Below are 19,632 nucleotides of genomic sequence, written 5' to 3'. Positions count from 1 at the left end.
GCTAAAGGACATTATCGAGTGAGCAGCTGTAGTAAGATTAGCATTGGAGCTTTCTGACCCCAGGGTTCAAGGTGTGCCACAGCAAGGGTTGTGGTAACAGAAACCTTTCTGAGTGTCCTATGTTCAAGGACCAGGCTCTGTGATTCTGGAGGGACACAGTGGCAACCGACCACAGGCATCATGACCCTGGCTGGTCACTTGCAGGGCTTTGTGGGCTATACATGAGTGACGTGTCAGACTGATGCCTGCAATCAGGAAAAAGTAATGAGAAAGCCTTGAAATGCTAAACAGAAGCAAATACAAGAAATCTGAACATAAAATGTAAGCTTGGTAATTTCCGGAGTATGTGACTTAGTCTGTTTGGGAGGCAATAAGAAGATACCACAGACTAGGGGATTATAAACGGAACTTTATTGCTGATCGTCTTAGAAGCCAGAAGTCCAAGATGAGTGAGCCAGCAGGCCTGAGCAGGGGCCCCCTTCCCAGCTTATAGCTGTGCCTTTTCACCGTGTTCTCACGTGGTGAAAGGGGTTAGGGAACTCCACGGGGTCTTCTACAAGGGCACTGATCCCCTTTATGAGGGCTGCACCCTCATGACCTAATCACCTCTCAAAGGCCCCACATCCTACCGTCACTTTTGGAGGTTTGTGTTTAAACACACAACTTTGGAAATGACACAAACATTCAGACCACAGCAATATGTACCATTCTTTTTTTTTCAAAACAGGATAAGCCCTAGAATCTATCTGTTTAGCACATGGTCCAAAAAGACTTAAAACCAAGTAGCCAAGAGCTTTATTTTCCTTATATAAATATTTATGAAGTTTTAATTTATTGATCTTTTCCCCTATTCAATTATAAAACCTTATCACATGCAAAGAGCCTTCTTAGAAAGAAGGTTAATGAAGAGCAAGTTTGTTATTTTGTTGGTTTTCATTCCCCAGTGTGGCACTGCATTTGGAGAGAGAGACATCATGATTGCAATTATACTGAATACACTTACATTATTGAACAATAAGCCAAGAACGTTCTGGAAGAGGAAAAAAGTACAACTACAGTTTCAGTGAAGAAAGTTTAGATGTTACTTTTGGCCTGATAATTTAAATAGTGAATACTATTTCATGGACAAACGATACCAGCTTATTAACATAAGAATTGATAAAGGATCTAATGAATATAAAAGCTGAATGTACTACCCTGGGATTTGGTCATGGTTTTATTAATTCTTCAAAATATTTTCAAGAGTGAGAGAGTTATACTGATTTACATTAATGGCATCTATGCCACTGTTTAATCAGTAAGAATGGTATTTGTATATCCATCCATCCATCCATCATCCATCTGTCAATCCATCCATCTATTCACTAATCCATTCAAGAAATTCTAAATAAGAAGCAGTCACTGTGGCAGGGTGTGTGTGCATGCTAAGTCACTTCAGTTGTGTCCAACTCGGATTTAAGCCCACCAGGCTCCTCTGACCATGAGATTCTCCAGGCAAGAATACTGGAGTGGATTGCTGTCTTCCTCCAGGGAATCTTTCCAACCCAGGGACTGAACCCACATCTCCTATGTCTCTTGCATTGGCAGATGGGTTCTTTTTCCACTAGCGCCACTGGGAAGCTCACTGCGGTAAGGACTGAAAGATAAATATGACACAAGAATCAAAGAAGAAACAGAAGGAAAACCTGGAGAGAGATGTTTTTCGGGATTTCATTTCCATTGCTTATGTGGTTAAAATTGCAGCTTTGTGTTTGCCTTGACTGGTATTACACTAATTGACCAGGAAATTAGCCAGAAGCTTTTGATAGTCAAAAGAGAGGCCCTGAGTGGCAGCCCTTCTGGTTTCTTGAGCTGTTGCAGGAACCTCATTGGCTTGCAAGGAGCTGAGATGCACTGAGGTGCTTTGGAAATTTCTACTGCCTTTAACTGCTTCGCCTGGTCAGTGACCATCAATCTGTTGCGAACAGAATGACTTTTCTCTGAGAACAGCAGCAAAGCAAAATCCTTCTGAAGGCACTGAACGTACTTAATTGTGGAAATAAATCAAGACTGAAAATCAGCCTCACATGGTGTCTGCAATGCAATTCACCCCATGAAGGTGATGGCTGGCTGGCCTGTAGCGGAAATGGTGACCGTGTTAGGAAGACTATGCTGCCTGGTGGCTGGTGAGTTTCCTTTGACAGCACTCATCAGGAATATTTGTATTTCAAAGCCACAAAAATGTAAAGGCAAAGTGTTAGGACACTCAGAAACCTGATATTTAGGTTCAGATTTGTATGATGGCACAGAGTATTTATCTGCACTGTCTAGAATATAATAGACATCTAATAAAAAAAAAAATGTTAGAGCCTGGGGCTTCCCTGGTGGCTCAGAGGTAAAGAATCCACCTGCCAATGCAGGAGACACGGGTTCCAGCCCTGATCCGGGGAGATCCCACATGCCGAGGAACAACTGAACCCGTGTGCCACAACTACTGAGCCTGAGCTCCAGGGCCTGGGCACTGAGACTGCTGAGCACATGTGCTCTAAGTACTGAAGCCCACGTGCCCAGAACCCGTGCTCTGCAAGGAGAGAAGCTGCTGCGGTGAGAAGTCTACACGTTAGAGCTAGAAAGCAGCCCCTGCTCACTGCAGCTAGAGAAGGGGCCTGCACAGCAACGCAGACTCAGCACAGCCAAAAATAGATACGTAAATAAGAGTTTTAGAAGCTCAGAGACTGAACACATTTCATATATTCCGGTGCAGAAGGAAGATCTTTAAAGGGTCCTAGATTTGTAACATATTTTAAGAGTACGATGTAACAGTTTGATGAACATATACACTGTGAAATGATTGCCTCCATCAAGTTAATATATCCATCACCTCATCTCTTTTGTCCTTTTTTGGTAGAGAACACTACTGTCCTACTCTTTTAGGAAATTTCAATGATACAAAACAGTGTTATCAACTAGTTTCAATGTTACACATTCAATACTCAAACTTTATTCATCTTAGATCTGAAAGTTTATACCCTTTTACCAGCCTTTCCCCACTTGCCCCACCCTCCAGCCCCTGGAAACCACTTTCCTACTTTCTGTTTCTACGCGTTCAGCGTTGCACTTGTTTTTTCCTTTGTTTGTTTTTAGGTGTATATAAGTGATACCATGTAGATTTTGACTCTTTCTGTCTGGATTAATTCACTTAGAAAAATTCCCTTCCAGGTGTATCCATGTTGTCACAAATGACAGCAATTGCTTCTTTTTTTAAGGCTGAATAATCATAACAATACATTTTCAATATTTAGCTTAAAGTTAAATATTAAAAAACTAAGATCATGGCATCTGGTCCCATCACTTCATGGCAAATAGAAGGGGAAAAGGTGAAGTAGTGATAGGTTTCCTGTCCTTGGGCTCTAAGCTCACTGCTGATGGTGACTGCAGCCATAAATTCAGAAGACTATTGCTTCTTGGCAAGAAAGCTATGACAAACCTAGACAGTGTGTTGACAAGCAGAGATATCACTCTGCCAACAAAGGTCCATATAATCAAAGCTATAGTCTCCCCAGTGGTCATGTACGGTTGTGAGAGCTGGAACTTACAGAAGGCAGAATGCCAAAGAATTGATGCCTTCAGACTGCGGTGCTGGAGAAGACTCCTGAAAGTCCCTTGAACATCAAGGAGATCAAATCAGTCAATCTTAAGGGAAATTAACACTGAAAACTTGTTGGAAGGACTGATGCTGAAGCTGAAGCTCCAGTATTTTGGTCATCCCTGGGATTTCTTTGGAAGGGATGATGCTAAAGCTGAAACTCCAGTACTGTGGCCACCTCATGTGAAGAGTTGACTCACTGGAAAAGACTCGGATGCTGGGAGGGATTGGGGGCAGGAGGAGAAGGGGACAACAGAGGATGAGATGGCTGGATAGCATCACTGACTCGATGGACGTGAGTCTGAATGAACTCCGGGAGTTGGTGATGGACAGGGAGGCCTGGCGTGCTGTGGTTCATGCGGTAGCAAACAGTCGGACACAACTGAGCGACTGAACTGAACTGAACTGAATGTGAATAGCTGACTCATTGGAAAAGTCCCTGATGCTGGGAAAGATTGAAGGCAGAAGGAGAAAAGAGGGTGTCAGAGGATAAGATGGCTGGATGGCATCTCCAGTGCAATGGACATGAACTTTGGCAAACTTCAGGAGATGGTAAGGGACAGGGAGGCCTGGCATGCTGCAGTCCCTGGGGTCACAAAGAGTCAAACAGGACTAAGCAACTGAACAACAACAATCACACATACACACATTTCTGGATCCATCCACTCACTGACGGACACTTGCGTTGTCTCCATACCCTGGTTATTGTGAATGAGGCAGCAATGAACACGGGAAGGCAGATACCTCTTCTATAACCTGTTTTCATTTCCTTTGGATATATACCCAGAAGCGGGTTTCTGGGTCATATGGTAGTTCTATTTTCAATTTCTTGGGAAACCTCTCTACTGTTTTCCATAATGGTTGCACCAGTTTACATTTCCAGCAACAACTGCGCTAGTTCTCTGTTGCTTTTTGATAACACTCATCCAAATAGGTGTGAAGTGACATGTCACTGTGGCTTCGATCTGGCTTTATATTTTAAAACACTGCATCCCAGTCCTGGAATAAAGATTCCAAACAGGTTACGTTTGGCTTCTCACCTTGGCGTTTGCACCCACTTAACACAGCCACAGAGTCAGACATGACTCAGTTAAAAAACAACAACACAGCCACATAGGTGAATAAAGCATTTGGGAGCAAACGCTAAAGCACAGGCTTTCTGAAGATATATCTGGCAATCACATGATATTGGATTTACACATTCATTCCATACTTTTGGGCTTCCCTTGTGGCTCAGCTGGTAAAGAATCTGCCTGCAGTGCGGGAGACCTGGGTTTGATCCCTGGGTTGGGAAGAGCCCCTGGAGAAGGGAACGGCTACCCACTCTGGTATTCTGGCCTGGAGAATTCCGTGGACTGTATAGTCAGTCCATGGGGTTGCAAAGAGTCGGAGACAACTGAGCGGCTTTTATCTGTCTTTATCTCCATGGCTTTACGACACCTAATTTTATGAATTCACTCAAACATTTCTGAGATGTCTCCTCTGTCCGTCTCCATCATCCTGAGTGTGGAGGGCATGACAGAGAACAAGAAGTGATTTCTTCCTTTACCGAAGCACCTTGAAGGTGGAAGAAACAACAGCTGTTCTCCCAGAGTCCATATAACAGGCATCCAGTAAAAACTCCAGTGAGTGGACGGACAAACAGAAAAATGAACAGGATGCATTGAAATCCAAACAGAGATGTTATGGCAATTTATATGCAACTATAGAAGAATCTGTTACTGAAGTCTGTGACTAGCACTCAAAAACTTGGCATTACAGTGTGTTTCCAAAATGCACATTAAAAAATGATTGTATAGCACAATGAGTTATCTAATATTCTTTCCTGACATTATTACTACCCTTTTATTCTCTGCTTGCTTTGTCCAAAAAGAGCACAGAATCTCTATTTAACACCATAATTCATGAGCCAGGGAATCTGGACTTAGTCCTCCTAAATCTGTACCAGCATCAGAGCTTTGTCCCACTGACAGGGACAAAGCCTTTTCCAAGATCTACTCTGCCCAACCCCCTTCTCCCAAGTGCTTTCTTCATCCAGAGAACATTCGAATTGAACTACCAGGTAAAAGTGAAACTGCTATTATATTTCATCATTAAACTTTATTTTTTTCCATCAACAACTTTTAGATAATACTAACAAATGAATCTACACAGTTTTACATTTTTTTCCAATAATGAAGGGACTTTCTATAGAATCCCCATGGCTCATAAGTGTTGCATAAAAAGAGTCTCAAATTTTTAACATGGCACAAAGCTTATTAATCCCGCTCAGCTTTCACGCTTCAACATCCGATTACATTAATCTTCCCAAATATGATTGATTTAGACTTAAGTACTCCAATTTTTGTGAAGAAATGGCAAATGTGATATCATATTTCACAAACTCCAAATGACATTTTCTAGTCTGGAATGGAGGGGTCCAGCACTCGAGCTCAGTTTTAGAGTGTGCGAATTTGTGAGAAGTGTAGTATGGGGGCACTTTCAAAACTCAGTGACCTTTCTACTGGCTGCCATCACTGTCACCTCTCAAATATTTGTGCCTTGTCAGTTGACAGCTGTGCTGCAGGAAACACAATCCCTGGATCAGCTCAGGGCAGCAGAGAGCACAAAGCATCAGAGTTCAAGTGCTGACCAGCTACCCACCCTTCCCTCTGCCCCTCCCTGTACAACAGGGACAGCAAGACAGCAACATCCTGCCAGCCCCCCAGCGCCATGGGAGAATCAAAAACTGAAGGTCAGGAACCAACACCATCCCACGGAGCAGGAGCTGGCCAAGGAGAATTAGAGAAAAAGCCAACTCTGCAGCCTGACTACCATCTTCTATGGGATATAGGATTGAATTCAGCTGACGAAGCCCGACAGGGAAGCCTGGTGTGCTGCAGTCCATGGGGTCCAAAGAGTCGGACACAACTGAGTAACTGAAAAATAACAACAAGGAAGCCTGAGCTGGATTCTGAAATCCGTCCTTTTTCTGGGCCTCTCATCTTACCCAGGACTGCCTTCCACAATGGTTTGGATTGTACAACGCAAAGCTGAGCTCTAGCTCACATAATGTGGTGATGTTATGTGATTATTGTGGGGCTGTTGGCTCTTCTGTCCTCTGAGTCATAAAATGTCCTTTACTCTGATGTGCATAGAGAAAGGTATTGTGACTGCATTGCATTCTGCAAACCTGTTTTCATTTCGTAACGATGGTGCAACATGAAAAATGTCAGAAGTTACTCGTGGGCCTTCATGATCGGAACGGCTGCTTGCTAGTCAGGGCTTTGCCCTGTGGTTGAAGTGAAACATCTTTGAGAGTTTTAGGAAGTCAGACTTAGAGACCCTTTTCCAAAGACAATGCCCCACTTGGCAAAAGTCAATGGTTGTTGAATATCTAGGGTCTACTCACATCTGTTTTTTAGAACAGAGGGAAAGTCATTTTTAGAAAATATATAATGGGGCCAGCTGTAATCTATTATATGCTTAAATGAGCCCTGCAAAGGGAAATTATCGTGAAAGTCTTTCCAAAAGACAGGATGGACAAACAGGAGCAATTCGGGGGACAGCATGTCGAATGGCAGAGGAACCAGACGCATCATCCCGTGGGGAGAAAAATGAGGGAAACAGACAGGATGTGAGTAACAAAGAGCAGACGGAAGGCGGGAACACCACCAGCCCAGGCAATTCATCTCAAGCGATACATTTATCAGCATTGTTACTGTCTGGTGAGTAAGGTCATATCAGATGACAGCGAGTTCCCTGGCTCCGGGATGAGTAAACCCCCAGAGTGAATGTTTTCAGAGGTATCCAAGCTCCGCCAGAGTGAACTAGGTGACTGTCAACGTCCCCTGCAATCCTGAAGTTCGTGATGTTTTGTTTAAATGTTCTGTCTAGATTTGCAGTGTAATTGCAAGTCAGTGACTTCTATCTGGAATGCTCAGGCTCCAGCAGAGTGAAGGAATTGAGGGAAGGGCTGCCTCTTCCCTCCATTCCCATGGATTCTGGCAAGAATGACAGTCTGTACCCCAACACCGTCTAGGTCTGCATCAGGAAACACCCCTACTCTTTCTGACATTTGTCTGCCAACTGCGAACACGCACAGCTCCCTGGCCTGCGTGCTGCTGCTGCTAAGTCGCTTCAGTCGTGTCCGACTCTAAGCGGCCCCATAGACTGGACTTAGCAGCCCACCAGGCTCCGTCATCCCTGGGATTCTCCAGGCCAGAACACTGGAGTGGGTTGCCATTTCCTTCTCCAATACATGAAAGTGCTATCATTCTATTAAACATACTTAGCAAGCATTACCTTTGAGAGAATCATTCAGCCAACAGCGAGGAAGCAAGCATCCGTTACTGGAGAACACGGTGCTCTGTGGACAGCAAAGTTCAAGCACCATGTCTGGCTGGGCCGATATCTCAACAGAGAAGAGTTTACGCTCCTTGCAACCATTCCTCCAGCTCTTTAAACAAGGGAGCACGGTCTGAGTCTTGTCAGACGAACTGACAATTTGACGGGGCGGACAGGACACAGACCCTTCCAATCAGGCACGATTTTCTTTCCAGCTCTCATAAACAGCCCTGAGATACAGGAAACAGCATCTTTGTTTTCTTGATGAGGAAGCAGAGACTCCGTGAGCACAGATGCTTCTCAAGACCAGACGGTCCCCAGGGATGGGCAGACCTGTCCCATCTTTGGGTTCCAAATTGTGTGATCTCTGCCTGGTACGGCCACCACCTTCCCTGCTCATGGTGGCTCCTCTCTGTCCTATTTTAAGGTAATTACGTGAATTCTAGAATAACAAGTGTACTCTATACTGTTTAGATGCCGCTTACCCAAGCGGCTCAGACGGTAAAGCGTCTGTCTACAATGTGGGAGACCCAGGTTTGATCCCTCAGTTGGGAAGATCCCCTGGAGAAGGAAATGGCAATCCACTCCAGTACTCTCGCCTGGAAAATCCCATGGACGGAGGAGCCTGGTAGGCTACAGTCCATGGGGTCGCAAAGAGTCGGACACGACTGAACAACTTCACTTCACTTCACTTCATTTACCTTTAAGAATCCTTTAATGCTAAATTAATTAATTTGGCTACATGGAGTCTTAGCCACACATGGGATCTTCCTTATGTTGAGCGGGCTCTGGGGCACTCAGGCTCTCTAGCTGCAGTGCACACGCTTAGCTGCTGTGGCATGTGGGATCTTAATTCCCCGACCAGGGATCTGACCCATGCCTCCCTGCACTGCAAGGTGGATTCTCAACCAATGGACCACTAGGGAAGTCCCAAGAATCATTCGCATTGTGGGAATTACCACATAGGTAAACTCTAAATATTTTGTCTTAAAGTGCAGATACAATAAAGGATGGGCGTCCCAGGTGATACTAGTGGTAAAGAACCTGCTTGCCAACGCAGGAGACATAAGAGACCAGGGTTCGACCCCTGGGTCAGGAAGATACCCTGGGGGAGGGCACAGCAACCCACTCCAGGCAACCCAGGATTCTTGCCTGGAGAATCCCATGGACAGAGGAGCCTGGTGGGCTACAGTCCATAGGTTCGCAAAGAATCAGACACGTCTGAAGCAACTTAGCACACACACACACAATAAAGGACAGGCGTCCTCTGGGAAATGATCCTCTTTGGTGAGACCATCTCCACACGATTTTTATTGTTCTCATTCCTTTTCTTTTTAAGCTCTTCCCAACTCTGAAGGAAATGAAATTAAAAAAAAAAAAAAAGCAAATGTAACGTTGCAAATGAAATATCAAGTGCCTTTTTGTTGCTGGGAATATTTTAGTAAATGATTTCGACCTTCCTTTCGAAAGCCAAGGAAACCAAGATGCTGGCATGCAGACACCTGGGGGCTGGGCAGGCAACGGTGCCCCCATCTGAACACAGAAGGTTCGGGTCTGGAGACACCGACAGGCAAGAGCCTGGCAGGAAACTCCATCCCCTGAGGCAACGCTGTTCTTGCCCTTGAGGGTGGTGATGAAGCAGACCACAGCCATCTGGGGACTTCAAGGGGACTTCAAAGAGACCACCTGCTGGAGGAACGGGCACTAGGCAGGGAGAAGCCAGACATCACATACCCGCCAGTGTCCTGGGCTTTGAGTTCGTGCTGGAGCTAAAGCTGAAGGCACTTTAAGTGCCTTGGTGTTCCTCCAGGCCCAGAGCTGGTGGGCATACAGCATCACGCCCTGCCAGGGGGGACCAGCTGACCCTGCCTGAGCCCATCATCCTGCCACCAACTGGCAGCCTGCAGCTGAGGAGAGGCACCCCCTGATTTGGTTCTAAGATGCTCAGTTCTCACCAGACACCTGGGAAGACGGTTTGGGGTCCTGAAGAGGGGATTTAAGGCTCTGAGACAAATGTCACTTAAAGGGGCCAGATGCAGCAAAGAGCTACACTGTGCCCTGTGGCCCCTTCTCAGTCTCTGCCATCCTCTTTCTTCCTCCCAACTCGAGTCCCCATCTCACTCTAAAAATCTGCAAATCTGGCTCCGTGGGAAAAACACGTCGAGAGCAGGTTCTGAAGACCAAAAGCGGAATTCTATGTTTACAACCCAACTCAAATCCACCCCCTTCTGTGGGTTTTCATCAGATGCTGTAGGTACCACTGGGCACGTCCTAGTTTTCTTGGCCACATCACTGCCTTTAGGATTGAGCATGGTCTCACAGAGCTGCCCTCCACAAAACACACATCGAAATTTCTTCTGATCCAAACTCACCGAGCGGAGCGTCTCTGATCCGTCTGTCTGCCCGTCCATCATGTGGGGTTAGTTTAATCCTATTACGTGTCAGGTCAGGCATTCTGCTGGTCAGAAAAAGCATACAAGCCTTTCCTGCATGTAACCTGCGTATCAGTGCTCCAGAACATTCTTGCCCCAAGTTCTATTTCAGGGACCTTAGGCCATCATAGGCATCTCTGTATATGGAAGCACTTCTCTTATATTTGATGTCTTTTTGTGGTCCTTATGGAAACTACACAAGTTAATAAACGTAGAAGGTGTTTAGAACACAGGTGTCTGGTCCATAATAAGAACTGCAACCCAACAAGTGAAAGCCTTTACTATGATTAAAATACAAGGAAGCTTGCCTCTGCTTGAGGCCCCATCCCTCTGGGTGGACATCAGTTCTACCTTCTAGGGGTTCATGTTGTATTGGTGTAACACCCACACTCTTGAACACACGATACACCTTCAATGATCATTTTCTAGCCAATGGCCACTTATTACAGGCAAAGAAGAATAACAGGATTCCGACGGAAACATGCCAAGAGAATTGACTCTGTGAAGATGTCTGTCTACCTATCTCTCTCACTTGTTAATTTATTGTTTGAAACCTCTTCTTTGCTCTTCAGTAAATGTGATCCTCTTTGCAGGCACTCTCAAAATGCAACCCCCCCACCCAACCAGTTGTTGATCATGTGACTTCAGAAGTAATTACGAAATACTGTAAAAGATCAAACTTAAGCAGAGTCCAGTGGCATTTTGTACAAAGAACTGTTTCATCTTGGGACTACCGAGTCCTCCTCCAACAGCTGGTCTAGTGCTGTGGGCTTGCACCATGGAATCCTGCAAGGGGCAAAAACACCCAACCTCCTTCTACAGGGAGACAGCAGGCAGACTTGGCCACAGGATTTATCATCATGATTTGTTGCAAAAAAAGGAGGCAAAATGTAGGTGATGAGCTTGACTAAGCAAATGATTCCAGGAGACAATGAACTCAGGTAACTAATGGGATAAAAGGTTTTGCTTAATTTGCAAAGTCGCTGTAATCTGATGGCACCGAAGGAGAAAAAAATCTATTGATCCTGCCACAGGTTAAATCCATTAGAGAATTACTGTGCACAGTAAAACTAGGAGATCCGAGTAAAACCCAGTCATGACACCAGAAACAGAATGGATTTTTTTCAAAAGATAAAGCAAAAACAATGGCTTTAACATCTCTAAGGTAAGTGAGAGAGGCCAGGAACGAGAAACCAGTGTTGAGAAGTTGATTTGGCAATTGTTGGGGGAGGGGTGGATGGGGTGGAGACTGCTCTTGAACAGCCTGATATACTTTAGAATCAGTGCTTGTCTTCCTGGAGAATTTACATTTTTTGGGAACGCATGTAAGAATTAAAGATTTTAAAATTAAAAAAAAAAATCTTGGTAAAGATATATAAATAAATAAAAGACTGATTCACCCCAAAATGGCGAAAAAAAAAAAAAAAAAGAAATGAGGAGAATGCTATTAATAAACACGCTAGGTGCTTATCAGGAGATTTTTAAAAACAGAAAGAAGACTCCAAATACAGAGTGTGATGGTGAGCAATTGCTGACTCGAACTTCGGAGGGACCCAGTTTCAAACAAGGCAGTATCCTGGGTGCCTCTGTCTTTTGCCAGCAGTCACTGACACCTAATAAGAAGCTCCCAGGCTTGGAAAAAAAAAAGCTTTCTGGAAGCTGTCAGCTCATCTGCGTGAAGACCAGAGAGGAATGCTTTCAGCTGTTGGAGACAAATCAAAGGCAGAGGAGAAGAAAGGAAATAGACACCTCCCCACTTTTAGGGGAGCAGACACAGGTCTTTCGGCGGAGCCAGATACAGCATGCTGTCTCATGCGGCCTTTCTCACACACGGAGAAAGAGTCTCCAATTTTAAGAGACCTCTGGTGTTGACTTAAATGATTTTTATTCTAATATTATTCATATGTATACAAGCAAGAAACACGGTACTAAAGTTTGTTTATAGCACTCAACTCACCCAAGACAGATGTATACACAGAATACTAACCAAACTACTCACACGAGAACACTCAAGGGAACAATATTAATCCAAAACCTAGAATAATGTGGTTTCCTTGAAACAAAATTTCTTCCATTGAATTAAAAAAAAAAAGTGACTCCTTTTCTGGTTCTACATTGAATGTTTCTATATTTGATTCTTTAACATTAAACTTTTTATTTTGTATTGGGGTATAGCTGATTAACAATGCTGTGACAGGTGACCAGCAAAGGGACTCAGCCACACATATACAAGTATCCATTCTCCCCCAAAACTCCCCTCCCATCCAGGCTGCCACATGACATTGAGCAGAGTTCCCTGTGCTATTCTGTACGTCTTTGTTGGTTATTCCTTTTAAATATAGCATTCTATTTGATTTTAATAATATCCTTCCACATAATGGCTGCTCACATGCTTACAGAATACAGAATGGACACAAATCTTTAGAGCTTCCTCTGTCTGACTAGGGTAATCAGACCTCCTGTGACTTTGAAATTCTGCCAGTAAGTAGTCCTTGCACGTGTCTGTCAGTGAGGTAGAATCTGATCACCTTGTTATTTGAAGCCAAGGCAATGCGATTACAGTATAAAAAAAATCTGCATTAATTCGGTACCTGTCTTAAATATTGTTGGACTCCTGGGAAACGTTTTTCACTTAGTTTTACTAATATCCTATTTATAAATAATAAACCCTTGGGAATTGGAATCTAAAAGATGAGGGTCCATGAAATTGTTAAGAAAATGGTCTAAAATGAGAGAAAGGCAGAGAGCTACCTATGTGTGTTTTCCGAGTCAAACCTAACAAGTCAAACTTAACAAGTCTGTCTGGGCTTCATCTGGCTATAACTGGGGCAGGGGTCAGCACACTGCCACTGGTGGCCTGGTTTTTGTAAATAAAGTGGTATATAAATACAGTCATGTTCAAGCTACCTATAGAAGCCTTGCACTACTACAGTATTGCTGAGTAATTGTGTCAGAGACTGTGGCCTGTAAAACCTAAGATATTTACTATCTGCCTCATTGCAGAAAAAGTTTGCTGACCCTTAATCTTGTTACTGTTGTTCAGTCGCTAAGTTATGTCCAACTCTTTGTGACTGTAGCACTTGGCGCTTCCCTGCCCTTCACTACCTCCTGGAGTTTGCTCAAACTCATGTCCATTGAGTCGGTGATGCCATCCAACCATCTCATCCTCTGTCATCCCTTGTCCTCCTGCCTTCAATCTTTCCCAGCATCAGCGTCTTTTTCCATGAGTTGGCTCTTCACATCAGGTGGCCAAAGTATTGGAGCTTTAGCTTCGGCATCAGTCCTTCCAATGAATATTCAGGGTTGATTTCCTTTAGGACTGACTGGTTTGATCTTCCTGCAGTCCAAGGGACTCTCAAGAGTCTTCTTGAATTGAGGTGCTGGAGAAGACCCTTAATCTAGAGGATACTATTTGGATTGATTCACTGTTTCCCTGGTGGCTCAGATGGTAAAGCATCTCCCCACAACGCAGGAGACCCAGGTTCGAGTCCTAGGTTGGGAAGATCCCCTGGAGAAGGAAATGGCAACCCACTCTGGTACTCTTGCCTGGAAAATTCCATGGATGGAGGAGCCTGGTAGGCTACAGTCCATGGGGTCACAAAGAGTCGGACACGACTGAGCGACTTCACTTCACTGGTTAGCAACAAGATTCTGTAAAGTTAGATGCTAACTTGTAGAAGATTGATAAATTACAAGTGATTTCTGTTGGGTAGAAAAGATAACTGCTAAGTTACGATTTTAGTGCCCTGAGTGACATTAACCAGTTTAATAGCTAAGTGTGCACTCTTGCCTCAACTTCCTCCTATTCCCCTTTGAGCCACTTTGTCATCCTGTTGGTCCCCTCCTTAATGGAGGTGGGGAATAAAGTCAAGGAGGGGAATGACTTCGACACCAGGTGCTCACCACACATTGGTACTTGAGTCGTGCTGTTAACTTTCTGACATGTATACTTTAACTTACCTTATTTGTTTGGGCTTCTCTGGGGGCTCAGTGATAAAGAATCCACCTGCCAATGCAGGAGACACGGGTTTGATCCCTGGTCCGCGAAGATCCCCAACAGCAAGAAGCAGCTAAGCCCATGAGCCACAACTATTCAGCCTGCGTTCTAGAGACAGGGAGTCACAATTACTGAGCCCGTGTGCCCTAGAGCCCGCGCTCCACAACAAGAGAGGCCACCACAGGAGAAGCCTGTGTGCCATAGCTACAGAGTAGCCCCTGCTCGCCCCAGGAGAGAAAAGCCCGGATAGTGACGAAGACTCAGCACAGCCAAAAAAAAAAAAAAAGCCTGGTCTGCTGAACCTCCCAGGACACAGAAAGGGTTGGCATGAAGGGGGCCATGGCACTCATTCTTCACTGGTGCCCGACAAATGCTCCATCAATGAACACGGACATTTGCTCATTTATTTAAAAGACAGCTGTTAAGCATCTCCTGTGTCCTGGGAGTGGTTCTGGGCTGGAGGATGCAGCAGGGGACACAAGAATGAGGTCATCATGTTCTCAGAGCGTCCACTGCAGCTGGAGAGAGAGACAATCATATAGAGTCTGCAGTAAATCAAAGGCAGTCAGTGTCAGGGAGGAAAAGAAAGCTGTGGGGCAAGGGGAGCCTTGGCCGCAGTGTCTGAGTTGCTCTTTTAACCAGTGGGATTAGGGATGGTCTCTCCATCAGAGTGACTCTGGCCAAGAACAAAGGGATAAGCTATGTGGCTGTTGACAAAACTAGGGGTTTACACTGAGTGATGTAGAGGGTCACGGCAGAGCTGAGAGCAGAGGCCAGAAGAACTGACTTTCATTTCTCAGGGTCATGCTGGCTGCAGTGCTGGGCAGAGTCTGGGGGGTCTGGCCAGAGAACATTCCTGATCCAGGTGAGAGAGGATGGTGGCCTGGACCAGGGAGGGTGTGAGGCCACTGGCGAGATGGCTTCAGACCCTGGATATAGACATTTAAGATCAGACTGATGCAATTCAGTCCTGAAGCAATTCAGTGCTGCTGGACCGTCCATGGGGTGTGAAAGGAACACACGCAAGTCAAGAATGCTTCTAAAATGCTGGCTTTGGTAACTAGATAAAGAAAATTGCTTTTTACTGAGATGGAAAAGAAGTAAGAAAAGAATTCCATCTTGGACACATGGAGTTAGAGATGCATTTTACTGGTACAAGTGGGAATGTCCAGTGGGCCAGTGGACGTGTCAACCTGAGAGTCAGGTTTATAGCTGAAGGTATGGGCTGCGACTGAATGAGGAGGGAGCATATGAACCAAGGAGAACAGGTCTGGAGACTGAGCTCTGGGGTGCCCCACCACGAGGTGGGGTCTAGGAGAACAGGAAGAAAGAATGGGGGTCTGAGAAGGAGTGGCCAGGGAGGCAGGCAGTGAAGCAAGAGGCCAAGAGGATCAAATTTCTGAACCATGGTTATTACAGTCAGGACTGAGCTTCCTAAGGTCAGGACTGAGCTTCCTAAGGTCAGGACTGAGCTTCCTAAGATCAGGACTGAGCTTCCTAAGGTCAGGACTGAGCTTTGGATTTAGGAACTCAGATGTCACTGGTGACCTAGTAAGAGCTGTTTTGGTCATCTTACTGACCCTCTTACTAGATCGTCTTACTGACCTAGTAAGGTGGGCGCAAAAAGAGAGCAGGAAGAAAGGAGCTGACAGCGTCAAGTGAAAGTGAGTGTTAGTTGCTCGGTCGGGGGCAACTCGTTTCGACCGCATGGACTGTAGTCCACCAGGCTCCTGTGTCCATGGGGTTCTCCAGCCAAGAATACTGGAGTGGGTAGCCCTCCCTTCTCCAGCAGATCTTCCTAATCCAGGGATCAAACCTGGTTTTCCCGCATTTTAGGCAAATTATTTACCATCTGAGCCATTGAAATAGAGCTGATTTACAGTGTTTCAGGTGTATCTATGCTTTATGAGATCCTTGTCCATTATAGGTTATTACAAGATACTGGATATAGTCAGTTTCCTCTGCTATGCTATAACTCCTTGTTGCAGGAACATGTCGCCTCTCTCTCTCTCTCTCTCTCTCTCTAATTTAGCTGAGCTGGGTCTTAGTTGCGGTACTTAGGATCCTTAACTGCAACACGTGAACTCTTAGTAGCGGCATGTGGGATCTAGTTCCCTGACCAGGGATCGAACCCAGGCCCCCTGCATTGGGAGCATGGGGTCTTAGTCACTAAACCACCAGGGAAGTCCCGAGGTTTCATCTCTTAAGATGAGGGGTTTCAGAGCCTTATGGACTCAGAGTTTCCCACGACAGAAGGCTGACGATACTGGGGAGGGTGGGGAAACTGTAGTATCCACATTCTAGCGCAGGTGAGAGAGGACAGGGTCAGTGGCATAGACCGAGGCAGCAGAGCTTCTGGATACAGACACAGGCAGGGCTTCCCATGTGGCTCAGTGGTAAAGAAGCTGCCTGCCGAGGCAGGAGATGCTGGCTTGATCCTTGGGTCAGGAAGATCCCCTGGAGAAGGACATGGCAAACAAGCTCCAGTATTCTTGCCTTGGAAATGCCACGGACAGAGGAGCCTGGTGGGCTATAGTTCACGGGGACTCAGAGGATTGAACGTGACTCAGTGACTGAGCTCACTGAGGATGCGGAAGACCAGCAGCCAGACTTGTGCAAGTCTGAGCCAAGAGGAGTGTGAAAGGAGCTGGGAGACACAGCGGTCACCAGGTGGCTCAAGGGTTCACTTGAAATGGGTGGTTAGGGCAATGCAGACGATGAGCAGCTGAATGGTGGGCAGCTTCCACAGAGGGGACAGGTTCCAGGGGTGGGGGTGGCGTAGGGAAGGGGTGAGGGGAAGGTTCTGTCTCCTGGTGTAAGGGAAGGGGTGATACCTGCACATTTGGAGGCAGACGGGGGAGAGGCTTCAGGCGGCAGACATTACAGAGAGAGGCCGCATGGTGGGAACGTCTGCCAAGGTAGGAGGGATGCAAGCAGAGGAAGAGCCTTCCTAAGCCTGACCGCCAGGAGCAGGGTGGGCACCTGGAAGGCCCCCAAGTTCTCTGTCATGCATCAGGTGATGTCACCTTCCATTTGAGGATGAAGGAGGGGCTGGGGGTTCAACATAGAGTTCATGACAGTCTCAGCACACCACAGGGTCACATCTGACATCACTGATTCACAAGAAATGTGAAGATGAAAACAGAGCCTCCCCACACAGGATGGATGGCCTGACGGCCGTGAAGGGAAACGCGTCTCCTGAGATGGGTCTGCAGCCTCCTGGGTGAGTTTCCTGCTCATAGAAGGTGCAAACGGGGTCGGGAGAGGGTCGTGTCTCTGCTGTAGATGCCACATCATGTCCAGGGACAAGAGACACGTCTCAAAGATTTAACCGCCACCCACACCCCGCCACAGCAGAGGAGAAGTCACACCCTCTGGAGACAGGTCCAATGACATGTCAGATGACAGAATTTATCTGAACAGGAGAAGGACCAGAAGGGTCCCAGTGAGTTCTGTGTCCCACAGGCTCGTCTGTTTCCAGGTCCTGAGAGGGAGCCATCATGAGGGGCCTGATGTTCTGGGTCTCACTGGTTCCTACAGGGAAATATCTGCCACCTGGACAAACCTAGACAGCATACTGAAAAGCAGAAACATCACTTTGCCAATAAAGGTCCATATACTCCAAGCTATGGTTTTTCTAGTAGTCACGTACGGATTTGAAGGTTGGACCATAAAGATGGCCAAGCATCGAAAAACTGATGCTTTCGAATTGTGCTGCAGAAGACTCTTGAGAGTCCTTTGGACAGCAAGGAGATCAAACCAGTCAATCTTAAAGGAAATCAACCCAGAATATACACTGGATGGATTGATGCTGAAGCTAAAGCTCCAATACTTTGGCCACCTGATGCGAACAGTTGACTCACTGGAAAAGACCCTGATGCTGGGAAAGACTGAAGGCAGGAGGACAAGGGGACGACAGAGGATGAGATGGTTGGATGGTGTCACTGACTCAACGGACATGAGTCTGAGTAAACTCTGGGAGACAGTGGAGGACAGAGGAGCCTGGCATGCTGGAGTCACAAAGAGTTGCACATGACTTAGCGACTGAGCAAGGACAACAACTGTGGGGATGAACTGTGCAACCGGAGCCCAGCTTCTTTGCTGAATGTTAGCCCTGTGACTTCTGTTTCGGGGCCTGAGACCGCGAACACACCGCCCCGAGGTTGCGAGTACCCGTGTCTCTTAGGGCTGAGCGTCTGGCATCCATCCTTGCAAAGCAAATGAACAACCTTAAGAAACAAACTCATCTTTCGTCTCAAGGTACACCTGGGCTTAAACCTGACAATGTGCTCTTTCAATTCTATTTTTCTCCAAACCCCACCAAATTTCATGTGTATTTATGAATATCCCATTACTGCCAAATTCCTGGCGATTTATTCACATTTGAAACTCCCAGCTGTGGTGAGAAAAGAGGAGCACATTTTTCAAGAGGCGAAGAAATGGCTTTTCTCAATCGGTCAAAAAGATGTCCCATTTTATGACCACATATCTGATATCAAAGGGCAAAGGGGGAGGCTTGGGGAGAAGGCCTCTAGACTTTTCCTGAAGGGGAGCCTGCCCCTCTTCATGGTGAGCTCTCGAAACTTCCTGCTCCAGGGAGATGGGGTGTTATGCAGTCTCACTTGTAAAACCCCTTCCTGGCTTGAGGGCCCTCAGGAACTCAGATTAACCACATGGAGGCTTGGTTTGGGGTAATTATCTGGACAATTCATTAATGAGAGAAAAAGTGATTTCAGGGTCTTGGATGATGTTGGGGAGGTGAGGCAGGCAGTCCAGGGACACTGGTAAAGCCAAGCTCTCACCACGGCCATTGAGAAAAGGAGAGGAAACCAGGCTGCTGACATGACCCAGGTCAGAGTCGCTGCAGCATCACATGTGCTGTGCCTGAAATGCTGTAGGTATGAGAGTGGCCGGTCAGCCCTTAATGACCATCCAGGGCCTGCTGAACTGCCCGGTTAACAGCCCTCTCCAGCTTCCAGTGAGTAAGGCAGTACACTGCCAACATTTCTCTGGTGCCCACCGGATGTCAGGGAGGGTCCACGTAAGTCCTGCCCACACCCCATTCCCACCACCCACCACAGAAAATCTCTCTTCTGGGGAAAGGAGGAGGGATCATTTGGGAGCTTGAGGTTAACATATATGGGCTTCCCCGGTGGCTCAGCAGTAAAGAACCCACCTTCCAAAGCAGGAGTTGTGGGTTTGTCCCCTGGGTTGAGAAGATCCCCTGGAGTAGGAAATGGCAACCCATTAAA

The 19,632-nt window shown here is 46.2% G+C and overlaps 1 protein-coding gene across 2 annotated transcripts in view; it reads right to left on the bottom strand.

The window, feature by feature from the left end:
• Positions 1–19,632, bottom strand: part of ADAM12 (ADAM metallopeptidase domain 12) — a 394,156-nt gene that overhangs the window by 171,982 nt on the left and 202,542 nt on the right. The gene's annotated exons all lie outside the window — the stretch shown is intronic.

Source organism: Capra hircus, chromosome 26 (genome assembly GCF_001704415.2).
Source record: "Capra hircus breed San Clemente chromosome 26, ASM170441v1, whole genome shotgun sequence".
Taxonomy (NCBI): Eukaryota; Metazoa; Chordata; class Mammalia; order Artiodactyla; family Bovidae; genus Capra; species Capra hircus.
This window is presented reverse-complemented; position numbering and strand designations above follow the sequence as displayed.